A 12500-nucleotide genomic window follows, 5' to 3' on the forward strand; every position below is an offset into this window, starting at 1 on the left:
ACATTCATATTCATACACACTCACACTATACACACATTCATATTCATACACACTCACACTATATACACATTCATACTCATATATACTCACACTATATACACATTCATATTCATACACACTCACACTATATACACATTCATATTCATACACACTCACACTATATACACATTCATATTCATACACACTCACACTATATACACATTCATATTCACACACACTCACACTATATACACATTCATATTCACACACACTCACATCATATTCATACACATACTATATACACATTCATACTCATACATACTCACACTATATACACATTCATATTCATACACACTCACACGATATACACATTCATATTCATACACACTCACACTATATACACATTCATATTCATACACACTCACACTATATACACATTCATATTCATACACACTCACACTATATACACATTCATATTCACACACACTCACACTATATACACATTCATATTCATACACACTCATGTTTATACACAATGACAGTTATATACACTTTGTTTTGTTGTCACATTAGGACACAGGAGTCTTATATAAATGTATTATTACACAAACACGATGCACAACCTCTCCACAAATACAGTACTATATAATATTCTGTATATGCTAAAGGCTTTATGGTAGATCTATAACATTCTCCAAAAAACTGCCAAATGACTTTCAATCACTGTAAGCACCCATTTCTCCTATTTCCCTTTTTTTCATTTTTTTTTTATTGAAGCCTAAATGATAAAGCGGGATTTGCTAATCTAGTTTATTACTTATGTATTATTCGTTATTACCTGCAGCATTTTCTGTAGAGACTTCACAATTGCTCGATATATTAAATCTTTTTCGCTACATTTTAGCTTTTCACTGGCATTTTCAAATCTGCTAAAAAAAAAAAACATCCCATTTTAATCCCATTTAACTTCAACTGGAATTAGATTATCATTATTACTGTTGGCTACAAATACATGTAGAATATGGGGGGAAATTTGAGGAGTGGAGTGATAATTCTCTACTAGGGGGTTACACTGGGAGCTGGGATACTTTGAGATACACTGGGCTCCATCATAATTGATGTGATTGGAGATCTTGGATATGTGTATAAATATATATATGGTTTTAATGGTCCTTATAAGAAACTAGCAGATGTATAACAATAGGTGTGTATGTTAAAATATGTAAATGCAGGGAAAAAAATTAAACGATAGCAGTACAACTAAGAAAAAAAAAATAAAAGGTAATTGTGACATTATATATTGCAATTCTGAATTTATTTCCAGCAACTGCTAGTTTAAATCTCACAACTCGGACTTTTTTTCTTGCAATTTTGAAATGAAAAAAAAAAGTCAGAATTGTGAGATTTAAACTCGCAATTGCAGGAAATAAAGTCAGAATTGCTATATATACAGTCGCAGTTGTGAGAAATAAAGTCGTAATTCTGAGATATAAAATTGCAATTACGGCTTCCATAGATTTTGCCTTAGGTTTTGGGTTGTTAACTTGGCGCGGTGTACGTCTTGCTTGCAAAATCAACACATTTTTTTTTACCATATTTTTAAGCGTTCAGTACTATATTTCGTTTGGAGAAAAACGGCGTCCAAAAGAATTATGCACATTCGATTAAAAATAAACCACTACAATAAGCAATAGATTATGTGTATGGATTTAACTGCTTTGTTCATTTGAGTCATACAGTATGTTTCTTCAGAACATCCTGAACCCGGGGCATCATTCTTTAATGTGACTAATCAAATGGAGGTGTGCCACAACACACACACACACACACACACACACACACACAAGATAAGGAAAGCCATGCTTAGGCTGTATGTTGCACACATCAAAGACAAACAGCAATCCAAATCCCCCCTCTCTCATCTGCCTGCATTAAAACATTAGATATTATATTAATGAAGGGGATTAACACTGGAGTGTGCTGTTTGTGTGTGTGTGTGTGTATATATATATATATATATATATATATATATATATATATATATATATATATATATATGTGTGTGTGTGTGTGTGTGTGTGTGTGTGCTGCATGCGTATGGATGGATATATGGATGCACACTGATAACAGTGCAGAGGCGTGTTAATTTGGCCACCAGCACATTCTGACAAGGACACGGCTCATTCAGTGTGTGTGTGTGTGTGTGTGTGTGTGTGTGTGTGTGTGTGATATTCAAAGATGTTCAGTGCAGCAGAAAGCAATGGTACACTCTGACAGCTCTTACAGTAGCGCCCACTCCTGCACCGCATACCTACTGTACAGATCAATCTGAATCCTATCACTGAGGAGTCACCTCTCGTTCTGTCTCACGCCTCACTCTCTCCCCATTCATTTTTCCTTCTGTCAATCACACATTTGCTGCAACAATGCCATTTCACATGGCTTTTAATTGCCAGTGTATCAAATGCAAGAAGCAATGTCTGTGACAGCATTCCCGTGTATTTGATCACAGACTGCATTGCATTCAAATCAGATGGCAGCATTTTTATGCAGCATTTGTAGCATTTTTCCGGGCAGTTGCCAGCTGTCATTCTGGGTATAGGCAATCCAATAATTCTGTGCAGCAGATTTCTGTACGCAGATCTCTGGTTTTCATTTGGAATATGCTGCTGTGGATTGATTTTTTGTTTGTCCTCAGATTGTGGGTTGGATAATAAATAACAAACATCATATCAAAACTGAGTTATTTCCAAGCCAAATAGAAAGGTGACTAGGCGAATGTTGTGTAGAACATATGCTCACTTCAGGCAGTTAACAGATCAATCAATCATGAAGTAGCAGAAGCATCCAGGTCAAGAGCATCAGTGGTGGCTCAGTGGCTAAGGCTCTGGATTATTGATCAGAAGGTTGTTGGGTTCAAGCCCCAGCAACACCAAGCTGCCATTGTTGGGCCCTTAAGCAAGACCCTTAACCCTGTCTGCTCCAGAGGCACTGTATCATAGCTGACCCCGTGCTCTGACCCCAGCTTCCTAACAAGCTGGCATATGCGAAAAAAGAATTTCACTCTGAAGACAAATAACGTCTTCTTCTTTTAATATTCACATGAAATATCCAAAAGGGGACCAAATGTGATCTCTGTGACTTTGACTGTGAAATGGTTGTTGGTACCAAACTATCAGAGAGAAGTCAGAGGAGAATGGCCAGACTGGTTTGAGCTAATAGGAAAGCTATGGGAACACAAGTAAGCACTCTTTACAACCATGGTGAGCAGAAAAGCATCGCAAAATGGACAACATATTGACCCTTTAGGTGGATGAGTGACGACAGATGAAGACCACAACGTATTCCACTCGGTCAGCCAAGAACATAAATCTGAGGCTACAGTGGGCATTGAAAATGAACAGTTAAATATGGGAAAGACATTTCCTGGTCTTTTTCCAATGTTCAAAGCTCTTGACGTGTATCTGATTTAATGCAGTGTTCTGCAGCCACTTGATTGGCTGTTTGGACAACTGCATGATAAACTGAATTCGTGATTTTTGGAGCTTCACTGGGTAGTTTCGGGGCTAGTTTTGAATATTAATTGGGCTAATTGTGTCATGTAGACCAGGCAAACCTGGTCGTTTCAACAAACATGGCTGACCAAACTGTCATAGCTGTTTGTTTGTCGAGTAATTCACAGTAATATTTGTCAAAGATATTTAATATTTGTCTTTGTTATTTGTTAAGCTAGTTTTAACACACAAAAAATAGTTGCCCCATGGTTGGGGGTTCATCCTCATTTAAGTTGATAAACTAGCGAATGATAGTAAATAAAGAAATGTTATGTACACAGTGTGCTAAAAATAGTGAGAGAGAGAGAGAGAGTGAGAAAGAGAGAGAGAGAGAGGGGGGGGGAGGCTCTCATTGAGTGTGAATTTTTCTACTTTGTGTTTAAACATACATTCAGATGTATGACGAGACATATGCTAGAACACCAGGGCTTCACTGTTGGTCATTCTTTATTGTCTATTTATTTGTACTGCTGCAGAGCACACACAGACACATGCAGAGAGAGAGAGAGAGAGAGAGAGAGAGAGAGTGAAAGAGAGAGAGCGATGGAATATCCCCCAGCGCTGATGTGTGTCCTTCAGAGAGCTGAGGGGATCAGAGAACTAGGGCAGGGGGGAGCATAAGAGAGCAGGACTGATTTGATGAAATGTAGGCTCTGAGAGCAGAACAAAAAGGGAATGGGAGCAAGAGAGAGACAGAAAGAGAGAGAGACAGAGAGAGGGCAAGAAACAGAGAGAGGCAGAGAGAGAGGGGGAGAAACAGAGAGAGGCAGAGAGAGAGGGGGAGAGAGAGGGGGGGGGAGAGAAACAGAGAGAGGCAGAGAGAGAGGGGGAGAGAGAGAGAGAGACAGACAGAGAGACAGAGAGAGGGGGAGAGAGAGAGACAGAGAGAGGGGGAGAAACAGAGAGAGGCAGAGCGAGAGGGGGAGAAAGAGAGAGGGGGAGAGAGGGGGAGAGAGAGAGAGGGGGAGAGAGAGGGAGAGAGAGAGAGGCAGAGCGAGAGGGGGAGAGAGAGAGAGAGGCAGAGCGAGAGGGGGAGAAAGAGAGAGAGGCAGAGAGAGGGGGAGAGAGAGAGAGAGACAGAGAGAGAGAGACAGAGAGGGGGAGAAACAGAGAGAGGCAGAGAGAGAGAGAGACAGAGAGAGGGGGAGAGAGAGAGACAGAGAGAGGGGGAGAAACAGAGAGAGGGGGAGAAACAGAGAGAGGCAGAGAGAGAGAGAGACAGAGAGAGGGGGAGAAACAGAGAGAGGCAGAGAGAGGGGGGAGAGAGAGAAAGAGAGAGATAGAGAGAGGGGAGAGAGAGACAGAGAGAGAGGCAGAGAGAGAAAGAGAGAAACAGAGCGAGAGAGAGAGGGGGGGGAGACAGAGACAGAGAGAAACAGAGAGAGAAAGAGAGAGACAGAGAGAGAGGCAGAGAGAGACAGAGCGAGAGAGAGGGGGGGAGAGAAAGAGAGAGACAGAGAGAGAGAGAAAGAGAGAGACAGAGCGAGAGAGAGAGAGAGAGAGAGAGAGAAAGAGACAGAGACAGAGAGAGAGGGGAGAGAGAGAAAGAGAGAGACAGAGCAAGAGAGAGAGAAAGAGAGAGACAGAGAGAGAAAGAGACAGAGAGGGGGAGAAACAGAGAGAGGCAGAGAGAGAGAGAGACAGAGAGAGGGGGAGAGAGAGAGACAGAGAGAGGGGGAGAAAGAGAGAGACAGAGAGAGACAGAGAGAGAGGGAGAGAGACAGAGAGAGACAGAGAGAGGGGGAGAGAGAGAGACAGAGAGAGGGGGAGAAACAGAGAGAGGGGGAGAAACAGAGAGAGGCAGAGAGAGAGAGAGACAGAGAGAGGGGGAGAAACAGAGAGAGGCAGAGAGAGGGGGGAGAGAGAGAAAGAGAGAGATAGAGAGAGGGGAGAGAGAGACAGAGAGAGAGGCAGAGAGAGAAAGAGAGAAACAGAGCGAGAGAGAGAGGGGGGGGGAGACAGAGACAGAGAGAGAGAGAAACAGAGAGAGAAAGAGAGAGACAGAGAGAGAGGCAGAGAGAGAAAGAGAGAGACAGAGCGAGAGAGAGGGGGGGGAGAGAAAGAGAGAGACAGAGAGAGAGAGAAAGAGAGAGACAGAGCGAGAGAGAGAGAGAGAGAGAAAGAGACAGAGACAGAGAGAGAGGGGAGAGAGAGAAAGAGAGAGACAGAGCAAGAGAGAGACAGAGAGAGAAAGAGACAGAGACAGAGAGGGGGGAGAAAGAGAGAGACAGATAGAGAGAGAAACAGAGAAAGGCAGAGAGAGAGTCAGAGAGGGGGGGAGAAAGAAAGAGACAGAGAGGGGGAGAGAGAGAGAGAGAGACAGAGAGAGAGGGAGAGAGAGAGAGAAAGAGACAGAGACAGAGAGAAGGGGGAGAGGAAGATAAAGGAGGAAAATAACAAGGGGAAAGGTGAGCAAAAATAACAGTCACTCTGTTGTTAAAAAAAAAAAAAAAAAAAAAAACCCTCTATGGTCTCTATGGTTAAAAGTGCAGTCTGAAATAACAGGCCCCGCCTACACTTCAAATTACACACTCTCTCTCTCTCACACACACACACACACACACACACACACACTGGCTTGACTTTAAGCCCTCAGACATAAACATTAACTTGATGTCAGTCACTGAGAACATGAACTCTCTCTCTCTCTCTCTCTCTCTCTCTCACACACACACACACACACACATACACACACACATTGTCTTTTGTGGGGCAACACCCCGAGGGACTTAGGAAGGGGGAAGAAAACATTTGTGTGTGTGTGTGTGTGTGTGTGTGTGTCTATTTTCCAGCAGCCAGTGAAACCCAAACTGGAATGTTTACTTTAGATCCCATATAAGCTCTTTCACTTCTCATTTCACCACCAAAATCAGGCATCGGCTGGTGGAAAAGTCCGAAAGTGATTCTATTTTTGTCCTAATAATGTATTTCCCAATTTGGTCACATCAATTTAATTACCATCCCATCAATGCACACATATGCAGTACGTACAATGAGACGTTAATGGGAATATTAGTAATCCAGGACCATGACTCAACATACAAGACAGTACGGGGACTTTTACACAGCACAGTGTAAGTACTAAGGTACTACACAACCCTACAACGCAATCAGCATCAGGATAAACTGACATCATCTAAATTTCATACTTTAGACAATAAAAATAAAGCAGTTCTAAGCCAACAAGCACGAGTGTGTCCATCCGGGACAATATCCAGCCTTTTCCAAGCAGTTATTCTTCAAACGCTTTAAATGAACAAACACAGAGACTCACACAATGCCGCACACAATGGCTCATGTTTACATTGGCTAGTTATCACCAAGCCAGCGATTGCTTCGGGCTCCTGGGCAAACAGGACCTCCAGGCCATTACCCATCAAGCTGTGAACTTCAGAGGCATGGGCTTTGAAGACAGAGGACACCTCACCAGCATTAACCTATAGAATCTATACAAATAATACCCTATGAAGAGGGACTGCAGTTCCGGCTGGAAGTCAAATCCCAGGATTATATTCATGTGCTTCATGTGTGTTACGTTATCACTTCTATAGTAACAGCTAATTCATGACTCTTCAAATAAACAGCGAAAAAATGTGTGTAATTGTTGATATAGTCAAGCTTTGTGTGACAGGATGTTTGGAAGGAGTCTCCAGTCTCAGTGCTCTGCAACAGTCATTTTTCACACTAAAAGCTATGTTTCGAGAGAACTTGACATAACTGACTCACACATGTTCCACAACATTACATGCAGATATAACTGGATGAAAAAATCCAACTTCATTTTTTTTTTTAATAATTCAAATTCATTAGTCTTGCACATTTGCTTCGGTGGACGAGGAATAAAACAACTTTGGTGTTGTTGATTAGTTTTCTATGACTTCTTCACGTTTTATCCCTTACTTATCCCTCCCTTGTTGGATATAGTGTTAATAAAATCATACTCATCGCTCTTCAACAACACACTTAACCCATCTGTCCAAGCATCGGCATTGAGCTAGGAATTTCATTTCTAATAATTCATACATTTATTTTCCTACGTGACATAAATACATTAATAGGAATATTTTATCATCTTCACGAACAATACCTTCATAACACATCCTGTTTGTCTCCCTTACATGTATATAATGGTGAATGTAAAACCACTCCTCTGACAGCCAACAAGAAATGCTTACCTCATATTGAGTATAGAAAGTTGTGCTAATAAAGATGAGCGTAGGTAAAACAGTGATTAGCTTCATAACCACCGTGCATATAAACGACCAATTAATTGTTATTTCAACTGAGATATGAGACCAAGCCAGGATCGTTTCCTACCCACGAACAACACGTTTTATATAAAAAGCATTCGTTACGAGACATCAGATCGTCGTCAGTGTTTATCCATCATGATCTCAGAAAAAAAATGTAACAAACAAAAATACGCGCTCTATGGTCGAAAGTTTGTGGACGCCTGACCATTATACCCATACTTGTGCCTTCTACGAATTGTTCCCATAAAGTTTGAATCATATAATTGTCTAAAATATCTTGGCAGGTTTCATTCCTTTCATGGAACCGAGTGGCCAAAACCTATTCCAGCATGATAATGCCCCTGTGTACAAAGCGAGCTCCTTGAAAACATGGTCCACCAAGATTGGAGCGGAAGAACTCGACTGGCCTTCACAAAGCCCCGACCTCAACCTCAGTGAACACCTTTGCAACAAACTGGAACACCGACTAAGTGTCCCAGACCTCCTCATTCAACATCAGTCTTGGCCTGTCCTCACTAATGCTCTTGCGGCTGAATGAGCACACATCCTCACAGTCACGCTCCAAAATCTAGTCGAAAGCCTTCCCAGATGAGTGGATGTTATTATAACCACAAAGACACGTGTGTCCAAATACTTTTGGCCGTATAGTGTCATTTTCCGAGTCGTTACCTTTAGTCTTGCGCCTTGGAAAGTGCATTTTTTAAGTGCTTAAATGATCTGTAAAGGTGTATAAACACGATGTCACCAAGCCAGTGACAAAACACAGGTACTTTCTCGATTTCTGAGACTGTAGCGTCGGTGAAATTCAGCGTGAATCCAATGATTATTCACTTCGATTCAATCCAGATCTATTCGTATAGCGCGTTTAACAAAGGACACTGTCACAAAGCAGTTTCGCAGAAATATATACATTTCTGCTTTATAAATGTACACTATAAACGTACCCGTCCCTAATGACCACGGCGACGACGGCAAGGAAAAACTCCCTGAGACGTCATGAGGAAGAAACCAGAATCCAAAGGGAACCCGTCCTCATGTGCGTGACACCGCATAGTGCGATTATTGTTTATAATATTTCCCTTCTATGACTGTGTACAGTACGACATGGTCACAAAATGTAAGTGTGTAACCAGGAATTTCTTTCTAGTTTGCAGTGTAATTAATGAAGTCCATTTTGTTGAAGTTATGAACTGTTCACTGATGGAAGACTGCAGTCCTAAAGCTTAGTCTAATGTTATTATTAAGTGAAGTTGGTCTGAACCCTTGGAGCAGGTTTAACACAACACAACACAACACAACACAACGCCTTGCTCCTGCACAAATGAGCTCAAAGCGAGCATCTGCTGCAGGCGGAACTGTCCTTTTAACACCCCGAGCAGGAGCATTAATCCCCGTCCTGCTGCTCTGCGACACACTAAACCCCCCAAACCGAATCCACAGCGGAAACAAAGCCCTTCACGAGGATGTCTGCGTGCATTTCATCGACGTTATTATTATAATCATTATTATTATAATTATTATTATTATAAAATATGTCTTTCATAACATTGCAAGCATCGACGCGATCACTAAGCGAGTTTTTAAAACATCCACAGATTAGTCTTACCTGCTCAAGCCTCAAGCCTCGTGAACGCGCTTGTGTTTAAACCCGGACTCTCTTGGTGTTTTTGTGTAGTTTCGGTCGCGGTGTACGGTTCAGGTTTCTCTCTGGCACTCTGGCCTCGGTGCTGAATGCTGAAGTGCTGGACAGCGGCAGTAAAAGCGACTCCAGTCCCAAACGCTCCGCTGTTAACTCGGGCGGATTGCGCTCTGCCCTCTAGCGGCGCGGAGGTGAACTTTGCTGCGTAGTTTTCTCGCTTCAACTCATGCTACGGTGTGTGGAAATGTTTTGTCGCTGTTTTTCATTGTTATTATTGCTTAGGAAGGTCATACGAATTCTTTTTGGGTTTTTGTTTGATTTTATGTAAAGGGATGCTAGAAAGTCAAACCCGGTCCTAAACTGTATAGGAACTAGAAACTCTAGGAAAGATGAATGCAGATGAAATAGGTCACATAGCACTTATTCTAATGTTAAGTGGACTTAAAAAAATTATATCTGTTCAGTTGACCAATAACACATCAACAACCCCTCCAATTTGTTGCCATTCGGAATGTGCAGCCATACTGAACATATATCATCTACAAAAGAAAATGAACAAACTGTAATTCAACCAAATATATATATATATATATATATATATATATATATATATATATATATATATATGTATCCGCCCCCGCCCCCCCAAGTATGGTTTTACTATAAAAGAAACGTCCTCTCACATTCACCTGATTTTATTTCCAGCAAATTTCTTAACATGTGTAAATATATCAACAGCTGAGACGAACAGAAATGGAATAATGAGTCCCTGAACAAGGGAGGGGGGGATGGGGGGTCAATATTAAAAATAACAGTGAGTATCTGCTTTAAGTAGTACAGTGCATGTCATCCTCATGGACTGCTCCAGATTTGTCAGTTCTTGTTGTGAGATGTTACTCCACTCTTCCATCAAGGCATTTGCGATTCTCGATCACGTCTGGGGGGGACACACGGTTACATGTAATTTTCCACTGCAAGGACGATCAGCTGTCCTTCCTGTCTCCCTGTAGCACTGTCTTAAGCGTCTTACATTACAGATGTTGCAGTTTATTGCTCTGGCCACATCTGCAGTCCTCATGCCTCCCTGCAGCAGGACTATGGCATGTTCACACAGGTGAGCAGGAACCCTAGGCATCTTTCTTCTGGTGTTTTTCAGAGTCAGTAGAAAGGTCTTTTTAGTGTGCTAAGTTATTGCAACTGTGACCTTAATTGCCTACCGCCTGTAAACTGTTTGTGTATTAAGCACTGTTCCACAGGTGCATGTGCATGGGCATTTTCATAACTACTGTACATATAAACATCCAATTAATTGTTATTTCAACTGAAATATGAGACCAAGCCGGAATCATTTCCTAATCACGAACAACACATTTTATATAAAAAGCATGAATTATGAGACATCAGATTGTTGTCAGTGTTTATCCATCGCGCTCTCAGAAATAAAATGTACCAAACAAAACGATGCACTATATGGCCAAAAGTATGTGGACACCTGACTATAACACCCATATGTTCGCCTTCTACAAACTGTTCACACAAATTTTTAATCAAATAATTATCTCGAATGTCTTTGTAGATTCCCTTCACTGGAACTAAGAGGCCCAAACCTGTTCCAGCATGACAATGTTCTCCTGATATTTTGGACAGTAATATATTGGCTGTGCATATACATATATAATAATAATAATAATAATAATAATAATAATAATAATTTTATATATATATATATATATATATATATATATATATATATATATGTGTGTATATATATATATATATATATATATATATATATATATATATATATATAGATAGATAGATAGGGGTTTTTTTTGCTAATTTAAAAAAAAGTGAAAGTTGTGATTGCATAAGTATTCACCCTTAATGCTCCTTGGAAAGTCACATGATCACAGTTTCAATTCTTCAGCTTGCTAATGAGGAATTGCGTATCGTTAGCAAATTTTGTCAGTAGCTGTGTTTCTGGCCCTGAGTTTAATAATCAAGCAATAAATGTAATGGTACATATTTGCTAAATATTTTTAATATTAGAACAGTAAAGGGGTATGTGTGGATCCCCCCCCCCCTTTTTACACTGAATAAACAAGGAGGTCACAATATTCTGTTTTAAGGTTATTACTGATACTTCTGCAACTCACTCCACTGTTAAAGAGAACAAATATGTGTTAAAATACCCTTCCATTCCTTTTCAAATGCTTTAATTTTGTACTACTGGATGAACCAATAGTTTTTTGTTTTTTTGGGGAAAGTGTCCTTTCCCAACATATTAAAACGTCTGATTAGCGCCATCTGCTGTTATAAAAGACAAAAGAAAGAATGCTACTCGAAGAAAAGAGAGAATTATGAACAGCCACAGTCTCAGTATTCTTGTATATAAACGTTCCTGGCTACAAATGGCTTCGCTTCCCTGTTTGTGAAAATGTTTTAAAAAATAATAATAATAAATAAATAAATAAATAAATAAATAATGTCCCCCTAAAATCTACGTAGGGGCCCTGAACTGTAACGGATTTCTGTCATTTATACAAGGCAGTATTATGTTTTTAAATATTTGTTTACAGTTGTATACTGTAGTCTATTTGGCACTATTCTGCAAAAATAATTACACTACTGGCATATTATACGTAAAGGGCTTTACTGTGTAGCTACTGTAACACGGCAAAACATAGCATTAACTTTCATTTTAAAATTAGGCACAAAAAGCATGTTTTTGTAATGACAAGTTTTGATTTTTTTAAAAAATAAATAAATAAAGCATAGCTTTTTAATTTTAGTGAGGTTTTTATTTATTGTTGTAAATAGTTTTTGTGAAATTTAAACTAGAAGTAATGCTACACAAAGCAAAGCTAGGGCATGTTTGCTAGCTAGTGTGATGTTTTCACAAGCTAACCCATATAGATTCATTTCTTCTTGGTTTTATTTTTTAAAATGTGGTTTACATGACAGTGACCTACATTTTACTGTTACTGTTGTTATTATTGTTCATTTAAGCAGTTTGTTCTTGTGTAATCTTTCTTTCCTTTTAGCAGTTTCTTATTGTGTAACGTGTCCATTGTA

At 40.1% G+C, this 12500-nt stretch overlaps 1 protein-coding gene across 1 annotated transcript in view; it reads right to left on the reverse strand.

Moving 5' to 3' along the window:
- srrm3 (serine/arginine repetitive matrix 3) overlaps positions 1–9614 on the reverse strand; it is a 94073-nt gene extending 84459 nt beyond the window's left edge. The window contains exon 1 of the mRNA XM_053618062.1: positions 9393–9614. The gene's annotated coding sequence lies outside the window, so the exon portion shown is untranslated. The remainder of the gene's footprint in view (positions 1–9392) is intronic.
- Between the last annotated feature and the right edge of the window lie 2886 nt (positions 9615–12500).

This window comes from Ictalurus furcatus, chromosome 28, assembly GCF_023375685.1.
Source record: "Ictalurus furcatus strain D&B chromosome 28, Billie_1.0, whole genome shotgun sequence".
Lineage (NCBI taxonomy): Eukaryota > Metazoa > Chordata > Actinopteri > Siluriformes > Ictaluridae > Ictalurus > Ictalurus furcatus.